The sequence below is a fragment of the Engystomops pustulosus genome, chromosome 1, assembly GCF_040894005.1.
Source record: "Engystomops pustulosus chromosome 1, aEngPut4.maternal, whole genome shotgun sequence".
NCBI classification, from domain to species: Eukaryota; Metazoa; Chordata; class Amphibia; order Anura; family Leptodactylidae; genus Engystomops; species Engystomops pustulosus.
Genome location: NC_092411.1, coordinates 288,115,359 through 288,140,999, shown reverse-complemented (window position 1 = coordinate 288,140,999; position 25,641 = coordinate 288,115,359). Strand labels below are relative to the sequence as shown.

General features: G+C 45.5%; 1 long non-coding RNA gene across 3 annotated transcripts in view; it reads right to left on the bottom strand.

Moving 5' to 3' along the window:
• The window catches only part of LOC140083599 (uncharacterized), a 61,543-nt gene that overhangs the window by 5,422 nt on the left and 30,480 nt on the right, over window positions 1–25,641 (bottom strand). For 2 of the 3 annotated variants that reach the window (XR_011849943.1, XR_011849942.1), the window contains exon 3: window positions 14,552–16,194. The exons of the other annotated variant lie outside the window; for it this stretch is intronic. This is a non-coding gene — a long non-coding RNA (uncharacterized lncRNA). Of the gene's footprint in view, window positions 1–14,551; window positions 16,195–25,641 lie in introns of those variants that run through there. 3 annotated transcript variants of the gene reach the window in all.

Here is a 25,641-nt window from a genome sequence, read left to right as displayed (position 1 = left end):
TAGGTGTAGAGGATTCCCCCTGTCTATGGTGATGGTAGAACCCCCTCTCCTCTAGGTGTAGAGGAAGCCCCCTGTCTATCGTGATAGTAGAAACCCCTCTCCTCTAGGTGTAGAGGATGCCCCCTGTCTATGGTGATGGTAGAACCTCCTCTCCTCTAGGTGTAGAGGATGCCCCCTGTCTATGGTGATTGTAGAACCACCTCCCCTCTAGGTGTAGAGGATGCCCCCTGTCTATGTTGATGATAGAACCTCCTCTCCTCTAGGTGTAGAGGATTCCCCCTGTCTATGGTGATGGTAGAACCTCCTCTCCTCTAGAGGATGCCCCCTGTCTATGGTGATGGTAGAACCTCCTTTCCTCTAGGTGTAGAGGATTCCCCCTGTCTATGGTGATGGTAGAACCTCCTCTCCTCTAGGTGTAGAGGATGCCCCCTGTCTATGGTGATGGTAGAACCACCTCCCCTCTAGGTGTAGAGGATGCCCCCTGTCTATGTTGATGATAGAACCGCCTCTCCTCTAGGTGTAGAGGATGCCCCCTGTCTATGGTGATGGTAGGACCTCCTCTCCTCTAGAGGATGCCCCCTGTCTATGGTGATGGTAGAACCTCCTTTCCTCTAGGTGTAGAGGATGCCCCCTGTCTATGGTGATGGTAGAACCTCCTCTCCTCTAGGTGTAGAGGATGCCCCCTGTCTATGGCAATGGTAGAACCTCCTCTCCTCTAGGTGTAGAGGATGCCCCCTGTCTATGGTGATGGTAGAACCTCCTCTCCTCTAGGTGTAGAGGATTCCCCCTGTCTATGGTGATGGTAGAACCTCCTCTCCTCTAGGTGTAGAGGATGCCCCCTGTCTATGGTGATGGTAGAACCACCTCCCCTCTAGGTGTAGAGGATGCCCCCTGTCTATGTTGATGATAGAACCGCCTCTCCTCTAGGTGTAGAGGATACCCCCTGTCTATGGTGATGGTAGGACCTCCTCTCCTCTAGAGGATGCCCCCTGTCTATGGTGATGGTAGAACCTCCTTTCCTCTAGGTGTAGAGGATGCCCCCTGTCTATGGTGATGGTAGAACCTCCTCTCCTCTAGGTGTAGAGGATGCCCCCTGTCTATGGTGATGGTAGAACCTCCTCTCCTCTAGATGTAGAGGATGCCTCCTGTCTATGGTGATGGTAGAACCTCCTCTCCTCTAGGTGTAGAGGATGCCCCCTGTCTATGGTGATGGTAGAACCTCCTCTCCTCTAGGTGTAGAGGATGCCCCCTGTCTATGGTGATTGTAGAACCACCTCCCCTCTAGGTGTAGAGGATGTCCCCTGTCTATGGTGATGGTAGAACCTCCTCTCCTCTAGGTGTAGAGGATGCCCCCTGTCTATGTTGATGATAGAACCACCTCTCCTCTAGGTGTAGAGGATGCCCCCTGTCTATGGTGATGGTAGGACCTCCTCTCCTCTAGAGGATGCCCCCTGTCTATGGTGATGGTAGAACCTCCTTTCCTCTAGGTGTAGAGGATGCCCCCTGTCTATGGTGATGGTAGAACCTCCTCTCCTCTAGGTGTAGAGGATGCCCCCTGTCTATGGTGATGGTAGAACATCCTCTCCTCTAGGTGTAGAGGATGCCCCCTGTCTATGGTGATGGTAGAACATCCTCTCCTCTAGGTGTAGAGGATGCCCTCTGTCTATGGTGATGGTAGAACCTCCTCTTCTCTAGGTGTAGAGGATGCCCCCTGTCTATGGTGATGGCAGAACCTCCTCTCCTCTAGGTGTAGTGGATGCCCCCTGTCTATGGCAATGGTAGAACCTCCTCTCCTCTAGGTGTAGAGGATGCCCCCTGTCTATGGTGATGGTAGAACCTCCTCTCCTCTATGTCGATGACAATGGTAGAATCACTTCTCCTCTCCTCTAACAGTAGAATTTGTTTCCATGGTCCTCGTACGTTACCTTAATTTAATAACATCTAGAGATTTATGAGAGGGTCCTATAACCCCTGGACTGGAGAGGTGATCTGATTCAGACTAATTATGTCCAAATTCGTTTGAGTCATTTCTTGTTTGTTTAGGAAATAACGTGGCTGTAAAATGACCCAAAGTAAAATTAAAAATAAAAAAAGGCCCTTCAAAAAGTTATATTTCTAAAGTCCTATTTTTTTAATGACGCATTTACCGCTAAGTGGTGCTGAAAGCAGAAAAATACATTATAATTTTTCTTTCTCACAGACTAGCGCCCACAAGACTTTATAACTACCTGATTAAATACTCAAAATTTCAGAGCATCCAAGTCTCATTACATTTTGGGTATTAAAGTTTTGTAGAGGCGTCTCTCTCCTGCTTGGTGAAGCAGTGACGTCAGGAGAGGCTTCAAAAAACAATTGGCCCATAAAGTTTTTGCATTAGTCTAACTGCATTAGACTGGACCATTATAAGAACACAGTGCAGGAGGTTCTCCCTTCTTCATACTCTATCTCTAATTTACTGGTCATCTAATTAAATTTAAGTTTAACCATCTACCGTCCAGTCTCTAATCTCCCTTTCAACTCCAAACTCCTGGAACACGTGGTATCTCTCTGCTGTCTCCCTCCTCGATCCCTTACAATCTGGTTTCCACACTGTGCACTGTGTCTCTAATGATCTCCTTACATCTAAATCAAAAAATGACTATTCTCTCCTCATTCCCCTGGATCTCTGGGCAGTGTTTGACACGGTGGACCATCAGCTCAGGAGCCACAGGAGGCTTCAATCCTGAAGGACACTGCACTCTCGTGGTTTTCAGTGTCTTCTCTGCTGGATCTCTCTCTCTTCTTGTCTTCCTTTTGCTGTCATTCCACAGTTATCAGTCGTCTTTCCTTTTCCTCAGGCTGGGCTCACATCTCCTTTTGTACCATACATTGTAAGAGCACATTGGGGGGGATTCTGATGTGTCCTTACAACGTATGGCACAGATGTATCCCATTGCATGCTTATACATGAATTTGGGGGGAGGAGTGCATTACGACATCCAGCGATTGGTCGTGCCAATGTGTGGACAGGACATCATCGGTTCCCTCCATCTTGCTGAGCAATGTATCCGCTCAGCGAGCCTGGAGGAGGGATGCAATACGTTGCATCTGTTCCCCATTGCCTCTGCTGAGCACATACATCGCTTCGCAGGAGGCAGCAGGATGGAAAGGTGAAGCTTGCGACATATAGTGGTCAGACTGAAGCAAAACATTTCCAGAATCCGCATTTTCCTTACCATAAAACTGCAGTTGTCCCACTAATTCTCTTGTCTCGACAACTCCCGACTTATCAGTCTTTCACTTACTAAACTCCTCTATAATATGGTCTTTGATCTTGCATTCTCTATGAGCAGCTTAGCACCAAGCTTCCCCAAATAGGTAGGTCAAACATTTAGGAAATAGACGCCGGGGTCCAGGGGTATCGAACGTCCCACAACAGAATTTACAATATTCTTAACTAGTTTCCAATAAGAAACAATAGGAAGTTTTTCGATATATGCTCTTGTTAAAAAGTAAAACATCGTTGAAGACAGTGTAGTCTTATTTTTATAGCCATAATGATAGCATTAAACTTTTATTAGTTGATAAAACATCATAGTTATTAGAAAAGTTAATTTGGTTCAAGGGTTGCACTCATTTTCAATGAAGGTTAAGTAGAGTCACGACCCAAAGCCATCTTCTCTCTGCCCTGACATTTACATCTCATCTTCATCCTTGACTCATGGTCCATTACTCGGCCGCTATCCTACTCTTAGTCATCGGACTCCTCATGACCTCACTTTCCCTCATAATCACTTCACTGCCTCATTCACCAATTTGGCCAGTGCCGAGAACACCAAACTCAACAGAGAAATAAACTTTCTAATTGGAACTTGAAGTCAACATAACGTGGATGTGACCATCCGCTTCCTGCTCTTCTCCAACAAGTTCTTATTCATATATGATGAATCACTAACATTTCCATCACGTACTAACTGATTATTAGAAGGGCAGATGTAGAGGTAGCCACTCAAGATCTATCGTGAGGAAGGAACATGAAACTTCCAGCTGTATAGCATAAAGGAGTAAACCAGGACAACGGAGACAAGGCGGTTAGGGGTCAACTATTCCAGGAAAGTTGGGGAGCTGGATTGTCCTCATCTGTTTACATGCTATGTATGATGGGTGGGGGAAGGTTGCGGTAGATTGCTGGAGTGTTTCGGGTCTCCAGGAATGGAGCTGGTTGACCTCATCCCTGGGAGGAAGGCGCTGTTGGTCATTTTACTCTCTAGATTCCTTGGATTCCTTTTATCTGTCATAGAGATAACCCATCAGATATCATGTGTGAGTGATGACCAAAATATCAGCTGTATGCTCACCACCAGCACGTATCGACATTCCAGCCAAGGATTGTGTATCCGGTCACCAGCACAACCCGATGTCCTCCTATGTCTCCAGCCTTCATGGTGGAGTCATGGGTCAGTTGTCAGGATTTCAGCAGCTCTCACCTCCTTCTTGTTTTGGTGTCTCTAATAAGCCCTATGGGCACTTATTCCCATCTGATAACCATCTCTTAGGTGATCAGCTGTTTCCTCCTAAAATTAGACACTTGGTGTAGCTTCCTGAAAGAACATCTTATCTCCCCTTCCTATCCTGACCCTGCTCCTTCACATCTGACTGCACCAGCCTCTCATGTCTCCTGTGTCATCCGGACACCTGCAGGTAGGTTGCCCCTGTATGGATGATGGGATTATTAGAACTGCTCATGTAATAGGGCAGCAGAGACGTAACTGTGAATCCAATCTACCATTTGGATTTCATCCCATATTTATCTTGTATCCCTTTATGAAGAGGTTACATATGTTATTGCAGTTCAGGTTATAGTTCTCTTCTTCTTCGCATAGTTTCCTGAGTTCACAAAGTCAAGAGTTTGCACTTAGGGCATCAAATATTAAACCCCACAACCTCCCCCGCTGTACCTCCCGTGTACCAGTGTCCTGGGGCATCATTCTCAGTCACATGGACTTGTTACCTTTACAGTCAATGATCGGTATTTTTCTGTTTTAGTGATTTCCCAACCTTACAACATTGCTGTGAGGCCGAAGATGTCAGGACTTCCCCCAGATTTCCATCTGACAATAAACTTACATCTGCCTCCTGTATCTGCCCCTCCGGGGGTATGACCCTGATACAGTCTGGTGAGGTGACCGAGCGGTGGGCTTATACCTGGGCTTCTCATACATATATGTGACTTGCTACTATTTAGCATGTTATTAGTTGTGTAACTGTTGCTCCCGGTGGTAGAACAATCTTTCCATAACCCCTCATTCATATGTCCTACAGGTGAAAGGAAATATGATAAATAACCCCCTTTATGTTATTTAATTTATGTTGTAGCTCATGCCCCAATACATCAAGAGTCTCCGGCCTCCACAGCGTTTATGTCTACACCAGGTCCTACCTGGCATAGAAATATTTTGTAACATTCGAACTTTCACCCCCCGCTCCATCGCACCCCTCCGCGTCTGCTTGGGAGGGAGATGGCGTAACGGAGGAAATAATCACAAGTGCAGGTAGATCACCAGCCATTTACGATTATTTCAGGGCTTGAATCTTAAATAAACCCCAAAAACTTCTATTCTCTTGGTCAATGTGCACAGTGATGTGCACCTGTTTAGAAACCATGGTCCATGTTTGACGGGGGGTCCAAGAAGCTAAACACCCAGGATCTGAAATTTTCAAATCTTGGTACCATAGAACGGTGGCGCATCAGAAGAAGTATCTTAAACAACCACGTAAAAACCTGATACAGTGGTCATAAGGTGATAATAGCTCAGTATGTTATTAGGTAGACTCCCAAGTCAAAGGTCATTGTGGAGAAGCCATGAAGAAGATTTCCCAAGAAAAGAGAAACTGCATCATTCAGCTCATCAATAGAAGTGTCTTGGACAAAAAAAATTACTGCATCTGCATCATGTGAGGCCATGACAGCTGGAAGAATAGGAAATGGAATCCATCCATTTGAAAGCCAAGAGTTGGACGTTGAGGCGAAATATCGGAGGCAACAAGTTGTCTCATCCCAAGGTCTATTAGTTCTGGTGCAGTAACACGGCAGTGGAGGCAGCTCATAAGCTTTATAATAATGAGATCACAGATGTCCATGCAAGCGGGGCAACGTCTCGAATGGTGGCACGAGAAAAGACCACGAAGCTTCAAATTCAATGTTCAATATTCAACCTGAGTTTGCAAAAAAGTATAAAAAGTGGGAGAAGAGAATTGGAAATGGGTTATTGTAGCGATGGGATGAAAGTCAATACACTTGGTCAATGGAAAAGGGTCAATGGATGGAGATAGACAGGAACTGTCAAGTTCGGTGCAGGAAACCTGATGACATGCATGGGGTTGCTTCAAGGCCTTTGTTGGAAACTTGACCAGGATCAATGGTGGTCTCAATGCTGAGATATATTTGAGTCATTCATTATTACACACTCAAATACTGAGGTATGAAAAGGACAACATGATGTTCCAATAGGACAAAAGCCTCAATCATATGTCAAGATTGTCAAAGCAAGGATTCAGTGACGATGAAGTAGAGATATCAGATGTCCCCACAGTCCCCAGACTTCAATCCAATCCAGTTGATGTACTGTATATGAAAGTGTTGATGTACATTTGCCCCTTACACACTTTGTAGAACTAGTAATTCTCCATTTGATGACTTCTTATGTCTTGGAATGATAGAAGTATTATCCAGGGATGATTCTTGATGTAGGTCCACCTCTCCTTCAAGGATAACCATTCAGGACAGTGGTTATGTCATGTTCCACAGAACCCACCCGGCTGATTAATGAGGCCTCCGCCACTATGACTGATGATTTTATTCTATTTATAAGATGAAGAGAAGAGAATTTGTCATGTTGAGGTATCTGATCAGACCGAAGGATGCACTGCTCTGGCCTGGGTGTAACCGGTTAGTAAAGAATTTCTGTCACATATTTGCAGGTCTCCACCTTAGCTTTGATCTGCTGCAGGATTCCACCCTTCTCTCCTGTAACACCTTGGTTTCTTTCCTGATATAGAAATGTCATCTATCTTATCCATGAGCCAAAGCTCAGCCGGAAACTGCAATTTTTTTATTATTTTTTGCTTCCACTTGTTCAGCTTTGTGTGACTGCTAATTTGTGCCATTAAGGCAAGCTCCAGATAGAATCGGTCTTCTTCCCCATCTGGCAGCAGACAATATAGGTCCTTGCAATAAAGAGATAATCAGTCTCCTCTTCCCATCTGAAAGTATAGCCCCTTATATCTACGCGACAGAAGGAGTCTTCTCAGTTGTATCAGTTATTTCAACATATATTATACCTTCACTGACAAGTGAGACAGAATCAGTCTCCATCCCTCTCGGGCAGCTAACAATATGGTTTCTTCTTACTTTCCCTGTAGAAAGAGTCTTCTCAGTTATACCAGAGGCTTTTCTTCTTCCTGTACAATTAGGTCAAAATCAGTCTCCATCTCCTTATGCATCTAAAATACTTTATATGTTAGTGCAAAATTTACTTTAAAAACCCTTCTTTTTTCTGACAACCACAAGAGAGTCAGTCTCCTTCACCCTCTGCGCATCTAAAAATGTCATCCCTTATCAGATGCACCAATATTTACTGCAGATGTTTTGCTCCTTCTCTGACCAGCAGGACACAATCAGTCTCCTCCCTCTCCTGGAAGCTGATAATATGGTCCTTACCAACTTCAGCTTCTTCTGTACAAGCTCTGCCTCTTCCTTGACTAACAGGACTAATCAGGCTCTGGCAGATGAAAATATAGTCACTTCCTCAGCTATTATGCCATATATTGCAAATTTTATGGTATTCAGGACAGACTCGGTCTCATTCCCCATTTGACAGTTGACAATATAATCCCATCTTACTCTCTCTTTGCAAATTGAGTTTTTCCAACTACCCCACCACATACTACAGAAAGCTTCTCCATTAATAACAATCAGGCCAGAATCAGTCTACTTCCCCCTTTGGCAGCTGACTACATGGTTACTTCTTATAGTCCTGAAAAATTTATCTTCTTTGCTATAGTATCCTAAACTGTAAAAGCCATGACCTGGGCAAGCAACACAGAATCAGGTTTATTCTCAGTCTCCATAAGGAGTCTCCTAATCTAAACTACTGTGTAACTGGCAAGCAGGACAAAATCTCCTTCTCCTTCTGGCATCTGACAATATAGTCCAGTCTTACTCTGCTTGTTTTCAGCTATCCGGCCATGTACTGCAGAGGCTTTTCTCCTTCCATGACAGGCAGGGTAGAAAGATATTCCTATTGGCTGGACTGCAGTGCACAGAAGATGTGGGTGGAGCATCTGTGTCCACCAGTCCTCAGCTCAAAGTGTCTTGTACATGGGAACAAGATGTATACATATATATACAGGGGACATATATTGTGGCTGTAAGAGGGGCAATCACACGAATAGGAAAGAATCCCCCTCCCCAGGATGCCCCTCCCCTGCCAGACAGAAGCTCCTCCCTGTGTCTATAGATAATACTCCACAGCGCCCCCTACATATTTCACACATCTGATTTTCCCTACTGACAGAAAAACATCTCCAACCTCTTGTGAAATGACTACGTCTTCCAGGCCTATAAATACAAAAATCTAGGTGCACGGCGCGGGAGATGGGTGACTCAGGATGTTTTTCACATGTTTTGTATAGTTTTAAAGGGCAAAAATAATTGACTTCATTATATTTGTCCTAAATGTCTCCATGTGAGGCCTCCTCATCTATCAGACTGTAGGAATACACAAAATAATGACAGGAGTCTCATACCTAGCGATCAATAATCAATCTAACATCTATCTATCATCTGTATTGGGGGACATTAAGCATAGGGGGTCTCAGGTTTGCCTATTTTTAGGTATAATCAACATTTATTGGCGGACTACATTGTGATGTAACTGCAGGGACTAAAAGTTACAGAGATGGAAAAAAAATTCTTTGCCTTTTTTCTTATAATGTCCAGGAAATGGAGACTGATAATATTCTCAGATCTGTACAATAAGACAATAATCACTCCCAGAGATGATCCCATAGACAATAATCACTCCCAGAGATGATCCCATAGACAATAATCACTCCCAGAGATGATCCCATAGACAATAATCACTCCCAGAGAGGATCCCATAGACAATAATCACTCCCAGAGATGATCCCAGAGACAATAATCACTCCCAGAGATGATCCCATAGACAGTAATCACTCCCAGAGATGATCCCATAGACAATAATCACTCCCAGAGATGATTCCATAGACACTAATCACTCCCAGAGATGATCCCATAGACAATGATCACTCCCAGAGATGATCCCATAGACAATAATCACTCCCAGAGATGATCCCATAGACAATAATCACTCCCAGAGATGATCCCATAGACAATAATCACTCCCAGAGATGATCCCATAGACAATAATCACTCCCAGAGATGATCCCATAGACAATAATCACTCCCAGAGATGATCCCATAGACAATAATCACTCCCAGAGATGATCCCATAGACAATAATCACTCCCAGAGATGGTCCCATAGACAATAATCACTCCCAGAGATGATCCCATAGACAATAATCACTCCCAGAGATGATCCCATAGACACTAATCACTCCCAGAGATGATCCCATAGACAATAATCACTCCCAGAGATGATCCCATAGACAATAATCACTCCCAGAGATGATCCCATAGACAATAATCACTCCCAGAGATGATCCCATAGACAATAATCACTCCCAGAGATGATCCCATAGACAATAATCACTCCCAGAGATGATCCCATAGACACTAATCACTCCCAGAGATGATCCCATAGACAATAATCACTCCCAGAGATGATCCCATAGACCATAATCACTCCCAGAGATGATCCCATAGACAATAATCACTCCCAGAGATGATCCCATAGACAATGATCACTCCCAGAGATGATCCCATAGACAATAATCACTCCCAGAGATGATCCCATAGACAATAATCACTCCCAGAGATGATCCCATAGACAATAATCACTCCCAGAGATGATCCCATAGACAATAATCACTCCCAGAGATGATCCCATAGACAATAATCACTCCCAGAGATGATCCCATAGACAATAATCACTCCCAGAGATGATCCCATAGACAATAATCACTCCCAGAGATGATCCCATAGACAATGATCACTCCCAGAGATGATCCCATAGACAATAATCACTCCCAGAGATGATCCCACAGACAATAATCACTCCCAGAGATGATCCCACAGACAATAATCACTCCCAGAGATGGTCCCATAGACAATAATCACTCCCAGAGATGATCCCATAGACAATAATCACTCCCAGAGATGATCCCATAGACAATAATCACTCCCAGAGATGATCCCAGAGACAATAATCACTCCCAGAGATGATCCCATAGACAATAATCACTCCCAGAGATGATCCCATAGACAATAATCACTCCCAGAGATGATCCCATAGACAATAATCACTCCCAGAGATGGTCCCATAGACAATAATCACTCCCAGAGATGATCCCATAGACAATAATCACTCCCAGAGATGATCCCATAGACAATAATCACTCCCAGAGATGATCCCACAGACAATAATCACTCCCAGAGATGATCCCATAGACAATAATCACTCCCAGAGATGATCCCATAGACCATAATCACTCCCAGAGATGATCCCATAGACAATAATCACTCCCAGAGATGATCCCATAGACAATGATCACTCCCAGAGATGATCCCATAGACAATAATCACTCCCAGAGATGATCCCATAGACAATAATCACTCCCAGAGATGATCCCATAGACAATAATCACTCCCAGAGATGATCCCATAGACAATAATCACTCCCAGAGATGATCCCATAGACAATAATCACTCCCAGAGATGATCCCATAGACAATAATCACTCCCAGAGATGATCCCATAGACAATGATCACTCCCAGAGATGATCCCATAGACAATAATCACTCCCAGAGATGATCCCACAGACAATAATCACTCCCAGAGATGATCCCATAGACAATAATAACTCCCAGAGATGGTCCCATAGACAATAATCACTCCCAGAGATGATCCCATAGACAATAATCACTCCCAGAGATGATCCCATAGACAATAATCACTCCCAGAGATGATCCCAGAGACAATAATCACTCCCAGAGATGATCCCATAGACAATAATCACTCCCAGAGATGATCCCATAGACAATGATCACTCCCAGAGATGATCCCATAGACAATAATCACTCCCAGAGATGATCCCATAGACAATAATCACTCCCAGAGATGATCCCATAGACAATAATCACTCCCAGAGATGATCCCATAGACAATAATCACTCCCAGAGATGATCCCATAGACAATGATCACTCCCAGAGATGATCCCATAGACAATAATCACTCCCAGAGATGATCCCATAGACAATAATCACTCCCAGAGATGATCCCATAGACAATAATCACTCCCAGAGATGATCCCATAGACAATAATCACTCCCAGAGATGATCCCATAGACAATAATCACTCCCAGAGATGATCCCATAGACAATAATCACTCCCAGAGATGATCCCAGAGACAATAATCACTCCCAGAGATGATCCCATAGACAATAATCACTCCCAGAGATGATCCCATAGACAATGATCACTCCCAGAGATGATCCCATAGACAATAATCACTCCCAGAGATGATCCCATAGACAATAATCACTCCCAGAGATGATCCCATAGACAATAATCACTCCCAGAGATGATCCCATAGACAATAATCACTCCCAGAGATGATCCCATAGACAATGATCACTCCCAGAGATGATCCCATAGACAATAATCACTCCCAGAGATGATCCCATAGACAATAATCACTCCCAGAGATGATCCCATAGACAATAATCACTCCCAGAGATGATCCCATAGACAATAATCACTCCCAGAGATGATCCCATAGACAATAATCACTCCCAGAGATGATCCCACAGACAATGATGAAGTCGTCACTGGAGAAATTTTAATTACTAGTAATTTTTAAACTTTTTCTTGTTGCATTCAGTTAATTTTTCATTTGGGAAGAGAAAAATTTTGTTTCCAGTAATGAAAAATGAAGTTTTTTTCCCCAGTGCAGCCGCTTAGACCCGGGAGTTTTTGCAACTTTTTAGGCACAAAATTGTGATAGATCCCGAGCAAACATCTGCAGAGCAGCCTCTCCCTGGGTCACATGTATCATAGTTTTTCGGCTGCCACTTTTCCACATTTCCTGAAGCTAGTTAATCACTGCAATGTATCTGACATTGTTCCCCTTTGTGATACATGTGATGAGTTGCCGGTTCAGAGTCACTTTTGCAACTTTTTGTGATGTGCGCCTTTCTATTCCCAAATAGTAATTTACCAAAAGTAAGTCTGGGTCTAGTGCGCTCCGTTTTGCCACTTATTAGGCACAAAAATTGGGACAATTCCAAGCCTAAAAGTCGCACAAATTAACCAAACATCCGGGCTACAGAGATGAATACGTCAACTACATTAAATCCTGGCGGCAGCTAATGATCTATCACTTATCTTCTATATCTTCTGTATCTGTGAGATCCTCCTCTGGTTATCTTATAGACTTTAGTAGAACACTGTAACCACTGAATACATCATTCATTTGCTACTTTGTAGCAGCTACCACTCAGTTTCTCTTCCGCGCTCCAGTAACGTCTTTATTTCTAGAAGAAGTGAGATGAATACATCTTATTAGTATCCACTCAATGAGACCATCAGTAGCCAGAGGGGACGTAGGAGGTCAACGGAGATCTTCTATCAGCACTTTGCATCTTCCTGGGTGAAATCTCAGTCTATGGAGGGGGGGGGGGTAAATCCTTTGTTTATAGGTAAACACAATGAAAGTTTGCAGAAACTTTTGAAATCTTCTTCCTACAGAGGGATCTTTCAGATGAAGGGGATTGATCTGGGCACAGGCTCTGAAGAAACAGAGCAGAACTGTGACCCGATATATACAGGTACTGCTGACCCCACCTTGTGTCTCCCATAGTACCATCTACTGTATAGAGCAGAGGGCCAGGATCTCAGAGACCTCGGGACTAGATCTACAGAGGCCATCACAATTATTCCTCCATCATTACTAAGATGGATACATACAGATACCAGAAAATTCTAGGACAGTGGTGGCGAACCTATGGTACGGGTGCCGGAGGTGGCACTCAGAGCCCTTTCTGTGGGCACCCAGGGCTTCACCCCAACACAGAGTTCCTGCTCTGGGAACCCTGATTCTTCCTCTTCAGGGGACCCTGGATTGAAGCTACAATCCACATTTCTCCATCTTTCTATTGTATTGGTGAACTCAGGACGCCAATACGATTGAAACCTGTGATACAGTAGGGATCAATAAGTTGCTGCTTAAATTGTCATGTTGGCACTTTGCGACATATAAGTGGGTTTTTGTTTGTACTTTGGGCACTCTGTCTCCAAAAGGTTGGCCATCACTGTTCTAGGAGAACAAATCTCGCCATCTATTGCAAAGATGAAGCTTGGATGTTACTGAACCTTGTAACAGGACAATAAACCCAAGCACTAATTCACAGTTACCCGAGCCCCATAGAACATTTTAGGGAGGATTTAAAGATATTGATCAGAGCATGTAAACCCAGGGAAATTAGTGAACTTGTGACCATTGCTTGAATGGAAAGAGATAAGATTTCTGAGGAACATTGTCATCTGGCAATGCTTCATGTGTGCAGCAGCTGATGGCCTGAGATGGGGCATTACTAAGGGTTAAAGATGCTGCCTATGAAGGCCATCCATGAATCTGAGACTGAAGCATTTTGTGATGCATTTGGGGATGACCCTGAGGAAACTTAATTCACATTGTGGGCTGAATCATTCTGGAAAGCATTTGGTCAGAACATTTGAGGTGCTGAGATACTTGGTCGCTCTTGGACTCAGAGTTAAGTCCATCACTTGAGTTGACAATATACCTGGTAGCTCTTGGACCTGTGTTGGGCTGAAGACACATGCCATGGACAATTATCAAAAAAGTCCTACGCAGCCAATTGGGGCTGAATCATTCTGGAAAGAGTTTGGACGGAGTTAAGAACATCGATTGAGTTGGTGAGATGCTTGGTCGCTCTTGGACCTGTGTTGGGCTGTAGATATGTGTCACGGACAACTAGATGCAAAAAAGTCCTTCGCAGCTCATCTTAGAGAGTCGTCCTTGTCTTTCGCTAAGTGAGTTGAGATTTTCCAGGCTCATATTTCCACACTCAGCCTCTGTATCTAAGTTCATATCTCGGAGTTCATGAATAGTGCCTCATTTCCATTACACCCAGGCGCGGACAATGGCCTCCGATACACATCTTCTTCCCTGCCATTATTAAAGAGCGGGTCACAAGGACAAAGATCTCTGATGGCAGCGAGGAAAGCATGGCTCGCCTTATTAACGGAGCATCCCGGACCTTACACAAGGATGGTAATTCCCCCCAGAGACAGCAGGATAAAGCTCCAGCCTTCTCTCGGCTTAGCATTTAGACAGCAATGTGAGATAAGGAACCGTCTGAATTGGGGATTGAAGACGTTTTTTTTTTTTCATTTCTTCTTTCTTTGGAGGGGAGGGAAATGTCAGGTTAGAAAGAAAGGAGTGGGGGGGATCTGAAAGCAAAGACGTAGTGTGCAGCCGGAGAACATGACTCCCGGCAGAGAATGGAAGTAAAGGGGGTCAGCCGAAGCGGACAGGACTGGATGTTTACATAACATGGCATTTAATGGTGATATTGATTGCAATCAGATCCCGGTAATCACCTTCATTATGACAATTGCCTCTGTGGAGAGAGCACATCGAATCCGCCTTCCAGCAGACAGGCTTTTTTCTGTTTTCAGGAAAATCCATTGTGTATTCTCCAGACACAAAATGCCTCTTGTTCCCCTCTCACTATGGCCACAAAGCCGAGCATGTTTGCCAGGGAGGGAGACCTGGACGAGACTCGCTCGCTTTTGTTGGAGCCTCCGATGCCTCTTAAAGGTTGGGAGTAAAGTGAATTCTCTATAGAAGGTGCAAAACTCAAATGCTGGAAAAACAGTTCTGTAAAATTCATGACAAATATTTATAAAGGTTTTTGTGATAATGGTGGAAGTGTACAAATACCATGTTGTGGTTTACAACTAGAGTCTCATGATGTGCCCAATGGTCCATGTCACCCACTGTCTTTACTATAACACCACGGATGTAGAGGTGACTGTCATTGGTGGGATAAGTGTTGGACTAGAGGTCCCACCAAAGCCCAAAAAGTAGGATGTCCACCCTCCAGCTATACAGAACATGTGCATACTGTCCACTACAGTCAACTCATAAGATGTAGACTCATATGGCAGCAACTGGTGTGAAAGTCGTGACTGCACTTCCACATGGAACTCGCTGATCACAGCCGGGTGCTCCGGAACTCACAAACGCTTCCTAGGTTTGCACATTTTTCTGCAGAGAAGTTGCTAGACGTATCTCTTCCTGGCTTGCTCTGGTCACTTGGTGTGAAAAGTTATCGGATGAAGGACACCCCCCCACCACCACCTGAGACCAGTGCTGAATATATGGCATGGCCACCCATTCTTTCTTTACTACAGAACACATCTGAGTACCTTCTTCTGGTTCCCCATCCTCACCCCAAGACACACACCCCCCCCTTACACAAATGTGGAACTTAAGGTGAGGACCTTAAATCAGACTCAGACTTTCGATCCGTGACAAGACCCATTCTCTTTTCTTCCTGCTTCCTTCTCTCCTTCCTCCTCTTCTGTGTCTTGCTGCCCTCATGGTCCGGATATTGCCCAGGGTGCCAGGCTCTCAAGGACTTAATGTGACAAAAAATGGTTGTCAGACCAACAGCTCCCAACGGAAAACGGGTGGGTCTGCAATCTAAAAGTCTTCGGCACCATCTGCATGGGAATTTCTCCTGCTCCGGCTGCAGCCATTTGCCTTTCATCCAGGCAGAGGTTTAATCCAAAATCTATGAGAAGAAGTGGCACGATGGTGGATTTCTTAGGCAGATGTAGAGGAATTCTGTGCATATTTTGTTTCGATTGATCTACACGGTCTGGAAGACACCAACTCTTTCCCACATGTTCAGCCATTGCTTACCCCATCCTATACAGAATTTACTCATAGAACCTTGCTCCACGTCTTCAGATATTATACTGCAATGAAAAATTACAAACTTGTGTATTTTGGAAATTTGTTTTGTTTTAGTTTTTTTTCTTATAAAACTGTTCATTTTATTAAATTAACAATATAAATATATTGGATATAAATATAATGATATTGTAATTAATTATTATCCTCATTTTCTTCCCATAATCTATGAATGCAGTTATCATTGTGGAAGTGTTATAATATTTCAGGTTTTCTTAAAAATAATTTGGGCTATCAGTTTCCAAATATTGTGAATGTTTGATATTGTCCTATAAACATTACACGCACCAAAATATCCCCAATCTAATAAAATTATATACATATCTTAATAAACTAAAGTAAAAAATGTAGCAGAAAAATTTTAAACTAAACTAATAATAAACCATGACAAATAAGTATGAAAATATAAATCACTTAATAAAACTTAAATAATTCAATTAATGAAAACTAGTAAATAGTAATTTTTCGAATTTAATAATGAATTTAATAACAGCAAAACAAAAACAAGATTTTTCTAATTTATAAACTTATGAAAAAAACTTTCATTCCAAATTCTTTGTAACCCACTGTCAAAAATACAAATGTTTGTGTTCCTTGTCTTCTTATTAATTTTATGTGTTTTGTTTTACAAGAAATAACATTTTCCTTCTCAGATTAAAAAACAAAAAAACAATAAATGGTTTTCTTGTAAAATTCAAAATCTGTGTTTTATTGTACATAGTTTTTTTTTCTAATACAAACCACATACGTTGCCTTTGATTTTTTTAAAATCTTTTTATTTTTCATTTTTGTTTAGTTAAAAATATAAAAAATGGAGAAAAATATTCACATTAAAATCAGATCGATGGAGAAAAGAAGAAAAAAAAACACAATTCAATTTCACTGAAAAAAAAAAGAAATTAAAAAATTAACAAAAGTACAGAAAAATTTAAAAACACAAAACAATGTTGAAAATTCATTTCCATTTATTTGTTATTTTATTTGAATATTAATTTCAGTTTCTCGTATAATTTTATAGTTTCATTTTGTTTAGATATTTTGTTGTTTTTTACTGTTTTTATGTCTTTTAAATCTCGTTTCGGCAGTGTCTTTATTTTTGCTTTTCTATAAGTAATACATATGTTTAGTGCTATTATTTATGAAGTGATACATGTCGTTACATGAGTATTTTATTTTTTTTGTATTATATTTTTTTTGTGCTTTTACTAGAAATCTATGGTCTCCCACCCGATACTGATATCTACTCAGACAATGTTTTCCATATTTCTCGTCCAGTATTTCGCGCACCCTATAAATGGGAATCAGCATCAGATGGGCGGATTAGGGAAAATTGCCATTTGTTACAATTCTGAAGGGAGAAGAAAAGAGCCGGATATGTTCGGGTCAATGGGTAATCCCCGTTACAATGGCAGAGGGCACGGCGTATGGCGGTATGTTTACCAGCTGCCTACAGGTCGCTCTTATTCGCTTCACGTGGAGGGAGAGGACAATATTTTTACGGGCCAGATGCTCATAAGATGGAAGATTTCATAAAAAGATATGAACGACATCTGGGCCGAGCTCCGAGGATGAAGAAGGACGGATAATCCATGATATTTCTCCCGGATGATTTTCAGACTTCTCCGGTGATTTCCCCTTAAGACAATTATCATGGATTTAGTGGAAATATTATTATTTCAGGAATCCATTTTAAAGGAACTTTTGGAATATTTTTGGAAGTCTTTGAACCTCGCAAAGGACTGAACGAAAACATCTATCGGGTGGGACGTGCAGAAGACAGAAGTAGTTTCCACATCTTGGAACGTATTGAATTGTGAAATAGACAAACACAGAAATATTCCGAAGCATTTATTGGATTTTTTTTAAGTTAAGCAGAAAACCAAATCTTGGCCAAGATGGACAAATAATTATCCGGAAAATCCATGTGAATAATTATTACAACTGGGTGAAGGTTCTGGGGATTTACATTTATAGTTACATGAAATGTTTCACTCTTATTACAAAGACGACAAATAGGACCTGGCCCCGGAACATTCTTTTGCGGTTGTCAGGACACACGGGAAACGAGAAGCCGAAGCCAAGAGACAGAACAAAGGGGGGGAACCGTCATCAGATAGAGGAGCACACATCCAGATATCTGCCCAATTTATATCTGTCTTACTATATTTCTATCTATCTTCTATATATTTTCTATAGAAAGTTTAAAAAACAAAGTTTGCATGAAATGAACAAAAAAACTTTTGTTCTTGCATAAAACATCTTGGAATGACATTAGAAGTTTATGTTTTAGGGGTTTTCTTCTAGAACATTCTTGTCCCGTTCTATAACCTTTATTATCTGGCGTGTAGGACCCCACGTTTAATAAGAAGAGGTTTTACTGGGGATTATATCCATGTATAAAGTATCTGCATATGAGGAGATGTTTGTGTCATTTTGAACTTTTAGAAACTTTTTAGAAACTTTTTAGAAACATTTAGAAACTTTTACAATTTTTAGGGCAATATTAGGGGATTTTGGGATTTCATTCATTTTTTTCAATTTCATTGTATTTTTCTATGATTTTATAATATTCGTTGAAAATAATATATTTCTATGTATTTCTATGTGGGCCCCTGGTTCTTCTTCTAGGGGCCTGAGATATGAGCATTCAGCATCGTCTATCGAAACTTTCAAACACAGCCATGGCATACTTTCCAACCATTCCAGATTCAGCGGATTTTGAGATTTTTGAGTGTCCCCCATCTCTGGGGTTGTCGGGGGTGTTCCCCATCTCTGGCAGTGTTGGGTGTCCCCCTATCTCTGGTGCTGTTTGGGTTTTCCTCCATCTCTGGCAGTGTTGGGTGTCCCCCTATCTCTGGTGCTGTTTGGGTTTTCCTCCATCTCTGGTGGTGTTGGTGTTCCCCATCTCTGGCAGTGTTGGGTGTCCCCCTATCTCTGCTGCTGTTTGCGTTTTCCTCCATCGCTGGTGGTGTTGGTGTTCCCCATCTCTAGCAGTGTTGGTGTCCCCCTATCTCTGGTGGTGATGGGTCTACCCCATCTCTCGAAGTGTTGGGTGTACCCCCATCTCTGCTGGTGTTGTTTGTCTCCAAATCTCTGATGGTGTTGGGTTTCCGCTGATCTCTGATGGTGTTGGGTAGCCCTCCAATCTCTAGTGGTGTTGGGTGTCCTCCTATCTCTGGGGCTGTTTGGGGTTTCCTCCATCTCTGGTGGTCTGGGGTATCCACCATCTCTAGTGATGTTGGGTGTCCTCCCATCTCTGGGGTTGTTGAGTATCCCCCATCACTGGTGGTGTTGGACTTCCTCCATCTCTGATGATGTTTGGGTCTTTCCTCATCTCTGGTGGTGTTGAATGTCCCCCATCTCTGACAGTGCTGCTTGTCCCCCGATCTCTGATGGTGTTGGGTGTTTCCCATCTCTGACGGTGTCAGTTGTTCCCCATCACTGGTGGTATTGGGTGTCCTTCCATCTCTGGCATTGTTAGATGTGTTACCATCTCTGGCGGTGAAGGGGGTGTCCTCCCATGTCTGGTGGTGTTGGGTATCCCCCCCATCTCTAGCGATATTGTGTGTCCTACCATTCATGTAAGTGTTGGGTTTCCCCAATCTATGGTGATGGGTATCCCCCCCATCTTTGGTGGTGTTGGGTGTCTCTCCATCTCTGGCTCTGTTGGGTGGCCCCCCATCTATGATGTTGTTGAGTATGACAAAAGGACACAGTTAAAGTTGAATGGATTGGTGAAACTAGGAGTCATCACCTTCTCGCTCCACTATTGAGCCTTTGCTGCTGTGATGACATCATTGCATCTGCCGGCTTAACCGAGCACAGCCGCAACATAGAAAAGACGGCTGAACTACTGCGAGGAAACGAGAAAAAGTAAGTAAATGAATAGGTGAGGAATAAGAAAAGAAGTTTGTTGAGGGGGCAAGCATTATGAGCATTATAATGATGGGGAGAAACGAGGCATAATCAGGGGGCTACAGATAGGTGACCATTATATGCTAAGGGGGGTGTTGAAAAGGGGACAGTATATGTGTGTTAAAAGATGGGGTATTAAGTACGCATAGTGTAGTATCCAGAGTACAGACTCCATCAGCAGTTACCCATTTGTTTATATACACAATGACCAAAACTTTGCTTTCTGTCTTCCCCTTTTTATACAAAATTTGGCAACGTTTTATATACACCAATCAGCCATAACATTGAAATCACCTGCTTCATTGACTCCACAAGACTTCCTTTGGTATTTGGCAACTGAGATGTTGGCAGCAGATCCTGTAACGAATTAAATTTTCCATGTGTGGCCTCCATCGATTGGATTTATTTTAAAGGCCACATCAACAGCTGTGACTACACCCTCCATACACAGCGAGCTGCCATGTCCTGTGTGTCCTGACACCTTTCTATCATAGCTAGCAGTGGTCAGGGGTCAGCATGGGCGCTCTGACCCCTCTGTGACTACACCCCCCATACACAGCAAGCTGCCATGTCCTGTGTGTCCTGACACCTTTCTATCATAGCCAGCAGTGGTCAGGGGTCAGCATGGGCGCTCTGACCCCTCTGTGACTACACCCCCCATACACAGCGAGCTGCCATGTCCTGTGTCCTGACACCTTTCTATCATAGCAGCAGTGGTCAGGGGTCAGCATAGGTGCTCTGACCCCTCTGTGACTACGCCCCCCCATACACAGCGAGCTGCCATGTCCTGTGTGTCCTGACACCTTTCTATCATAGCCAGCAGTGGTCAGGGGTCAGCATGGGTGCTCTGACCTCTCTGTGACTACATCCCCCATACACAGCGAGCTGCCATGTCCTGTGTGTCCTGACACCTTTCTATCATAGCCAGCAGTGGTCAGGGGTCAGCATGGGCGCTCTGACCCCTCTGTGACTACACCTCCCCATACACAGCGAGCTGCCATGTCCTGTGTGTCCTGACACCTTTCTATCATAGACAGCAGTGGTCAGGGGTCAGCATGGGCGCTCTGACCCCTCTGTGACTACACCCCCATACACAGCGAGCTGCCATGTCCTGTGTGTCCTGACACCTTTCTATCATAGCCAGCAGTGGTCAGGGGTCAGCATGGAGGCTCTGACCCCTGTGTGACTACACCCCCCATACACAGCGAGCTGCCATGTCCTGTGTGTCCTGACACCTTTCTATCATAGCCAGCAGTGGTCAGGGGTCAGCATGGGTGCTCTAACCCTTCTTTGACTACACCCCCCATACACAGTGAGCTGCCATGTCCTGTGTGTCCTGACACCTTTCTATCATAGCCAGCAGTGGTCAGGGGTCAGCATGGGTGCTCTGACCCCTCTGTGACTACACCCTCCATACACAGCGAGCTGCCATGTCCTGTGTGTCCTGACACCTTTCTATCATAGCCAGCAGTGGTCAGGGGTCAGCATGGGTGCTCTGACCCCTCTGTGACTACATCCCCCCATACACAGCGAGCTGCCATGTCCTGTGTGTCCTGACACCTTTCTATCATAGCCAGCAGTGGTCAGGGGTCAGCATGGGCACTCTGACCTCTCTGTGACTACACCCCCCCCATACACAGCGAGCTGCCATGTCCTGTATGTCCTGACACCTTTCTATCATAGCCAGCAGTGGTCAGGGGTCAGCATGGGCGCTCTGACCCCTCTGTGACTACACCACCATACACAGCGAGCTGCCATGTCCTGTGTCCTGACACCTTTCTAACATAGCCAGCAGTGGTCAGGGGTCAGCATGGGCGCTCTGACCCCTCTGTGACTACACCTCCCCATACACAGCGAGCTGCCATGTCCTGTGTGTCCTGACACCTTTCTATCATAGACAGCAGTGGTCAGGGGTCAGCATGGGCGCTCTGACCCCTCTGTGACTACACCCCCCATACACAGCGAGCTACCATGTCCTGTGTATCCTGACACCTTTCTATCATAGCCAGCAGTGGTCAGGGGTCAGCATGGGCGCTCTGACCCCTCTGTGACTACACCCCCATACACAGCGAGCTGCCATGTCCTGTGTGTCCTGACACCTTTCTATCATAGCCAGCAGTGGTCAGGGGTCAGCATGGAGGCTCTGACCCCTGTGTGACTACGCCCCCCATACACAGCGAGCTGCCATGTCCTGTGTGTCCTGACACCTTTCTATCATAGCCAGCAGTGGTCAGGGGTCAGCATGGGTGCTCTAACCCTTCTGTGACTACACCCTCCATACACAGTGAGCTGCCATGTCCTGTGTGTCCTGACACCTTTCTATCATAGCCAGCAGTGGTCAGGGGTCAGCATGGGCACTCTGACCTCTCTGTGACTACACCCCCCCCATACACAGCGAGCTGCCATGTCCTGTATGTCCTGACACCTTTCTATCATAGCCAGCAGTGGTCAGGGGTCAGCATGGGTGCTCTGACCCCTCTGTGACTACACCCCCCATACACAGCGAGCTGCCATGTCCTGTGTGTCCTGACACCTTTCTATCATAGCCAGCAGGGGTCAGCATGGGCGCTCTGACCCCTCTGTGACTACACCCCCCATACACACCGAGCTGCCATGTCCTGTGTGTCCTGACATCTTTCTATCATAGCCAGCAGTAGTCAGGGGTCAGCATGGGCGCTCTGACCCCTCTGTGACTACACCCCCCATACACAGCGAGCTGCCATGTCCTGTGTGTCCTGACACCTTTCTATCATAGCCAGCAGTGGTCAGGGGTCAGCATGGGCGCTCTGACCCCTCTGTGACTACACCCCCATACACAGCGAGCTGCCATGTCCTGTGTGTCCTGACACCTTTCTATCATAGCCAGCAGTGGTCAGGGGTCAGCATGGGTGCTCTGACCCCTCTGTGACTACACCCCCCATACACAGCGAGCTGCCATGTCCTGTGTTTCCTGACACCTTTCTATCATAGCCAGCAGTGGTCAGGGGTCAGCATGGGCGCTCTGACCCCTCTGTGACTACACCCCCCATACACAGCGAGCTGCCATGTCCTGTGTGTCCTGACACCTTTCTATCATAGCCAGCAGTGGTCAGGGGTCAGCATGGGCGCTCTGACCCCTCTGTGACTACACCCTCATACACAGCGAGCTTCCATGTCCTGTGCCCTGACACCTTTCTATCATAGCCAGCAGTGGTCAGGGGTCAGCATGGGCGCTCTGACCCCTCTGTGACTACACCCCCCATACACAGCGAGCTGCCATGTCCTGTGTGTCCTGACACCTTTCTATCATAGCCAGCAGTGGTCAGGGGTCAGCATGGGCGCTCTGACCCCTCTGTGACTACACCCCCCATACACAGCGAGCTGCCATGTCCTGTGTGTCCTGACACCTTTCTATAATAGCCAGCAGTGGTCAGGGGTCATCATGGGAGCTCTGACCCCTCTGTGACTACACCCCCCATACACAGCGAGCTGCCATGTCCTGTGTGTCCTGACACCTTTCTATCATAGCCAGCAGTGGTCAGGGGTCATCATGGGCGCTCTGACCCCTCTGTGACTACACCCCCCATACACAGCGAGCTGCCATGTCCTGTGTGTCCTGACACCTTTCTATCAAAGCCAGCAGTGGTCAGAGGTCATCATGGGAGCTCTGACCCCTCTGTGACTACACCCCCCATACACAGCGAGCTGCCATGTCCTGTGTGTCCTGACACCTTTCTATCATAGCCAGCAGTGGTCAGGGGTCAGCATGGGCGCTCTGACTCCTCTGTGACTACACCCCCATACACAGCGAGCTGCCATGTCCTGTGTGTCCTGACACCTTTCTATCATAGCCAGCAGTGGTCAGGGGTCAGCATGGGCGCTCTGACCCCTCTGTGACTACACCCCCCATACACAGCGAGCTGCCATGTCTTGTGTGTCCTGACACCTTTCTATCATAGCCAGCAGTGGTAAGGGGTCAGCATGGGTGCTCTGACCTCTCTGTGACTACTCCCCCCATACACATCGAGCTATAATGTCATGTGTGTCCTGACACCTTTCTATCATAGCCAGCAGTGGTCAGGGGTCAGCATGGGTGCTCTGACCTCTCTGTGACTACTCCCCCCATACACAGCGAGCTGCCATGTCCTGTGTTTCCTGACACCTTTCTATCATAGCCAGCAGTGGTCAGGGGTCAGTATGGGCGCTCTGACTCCTCTGTGACTGCACCCCCCATACACAGCGAGCTGCCATGTGCTGTGTCCTGACACCTTTCTATCATAGCCAGCTGTGGTCAGGGGTCAGTATGGACACTCTGACCCCTCTGTGACTACACCCCCCATACACAGCGAGCAGCCATGTCCTGTGACCTGACACCTTTCTATCATAGCCAGCAGTGGTCAGGGTGGTCAGCATGGGCGCTCTGACCCCTCTGTGACCACACACCTCATACACAGCGAGCTGCCATGTCCTGTGTGTCCTGACACCTTTCTATCATAGCCAGCAGTGGTCAGGGGTCAGCATGTGCGCTCTGACTCCTCTGTGACTACACCCCCATACACAGCGACCTGCCATGTCCTGTGTGTCCTGACACCTTTCTATCATAGCCAGCAGTTGTCAGGGGTCAGCATGGGCGCTCTGACCCCTCTGTGACTACACCCTCCATACACAGCGAGCTGCCATGTCCTGTGTGTCCTGATACCTTTCTATCATAGCCAGCAGTGGTCAGGGGTCAGCATGGGCGCTCTAACCCCTCTGTGACTACACCCCCCATACACAGCGAGTAGCCATGTCCTGTGTCCTGACACCTTTCTATCATAGCCAGCCGTGGTCAGGGGTCAGCATGGGCGCTCTGACCCCTCTGTGACTACACCCCCCATACACAGCGAGCTGCCATGTACTGTGTGTCCTGACACCTTTCTATCATAGCCAGCAGTGGTCAGGGGTCAGTATGGACACTCTGACCCCTCTTTGACTACACCCCCCATACACAGCGAGCAGCCATGTCCTGTGTCCTGACACCTTTCTACCATAGCCAGCAGTGTTCAGGGGTCAGCATGGGCGCTCTTACCCCTCTGTGACTACACCCCCCATACACAGCGAGCTGCCATGTCCCGTGTGTCCTGACACCTTTCTATCATAGCCAGCAGTGGTCAGGGGTCAGCATGGGCGCTCTGACCGCTCTGTGACTATACCCCCCATACACAGCGAGCTGCCATGTCCTGTGTCCTGACACCTTTCTATCATAGCCAGCAGTGGTCAGGGGTCAGCATGGGCGCTCTGACCCCTCTGTGACTACACCCTCCATACACAGCGAGCTGCCATGTCCTGTGTATCCTGACACCTTTCTATCATAGCCAGCAGTGGTCAGGGGTTAGCATGGGTGCTCTGACCCCTCTGTGACTACACCCCCATACACAGCGTGCTGCAATGTCCTGTGTGTCCTAACACCTTTCTATCATAGCCAGCAGTAGTCAGGGGTCAGCATGGGCGCTCTGACCCCTCTGTGACTGCAGCCCCATACACAGCGAGCTGCCATGTCCTGTGTGTCCTGACACCTT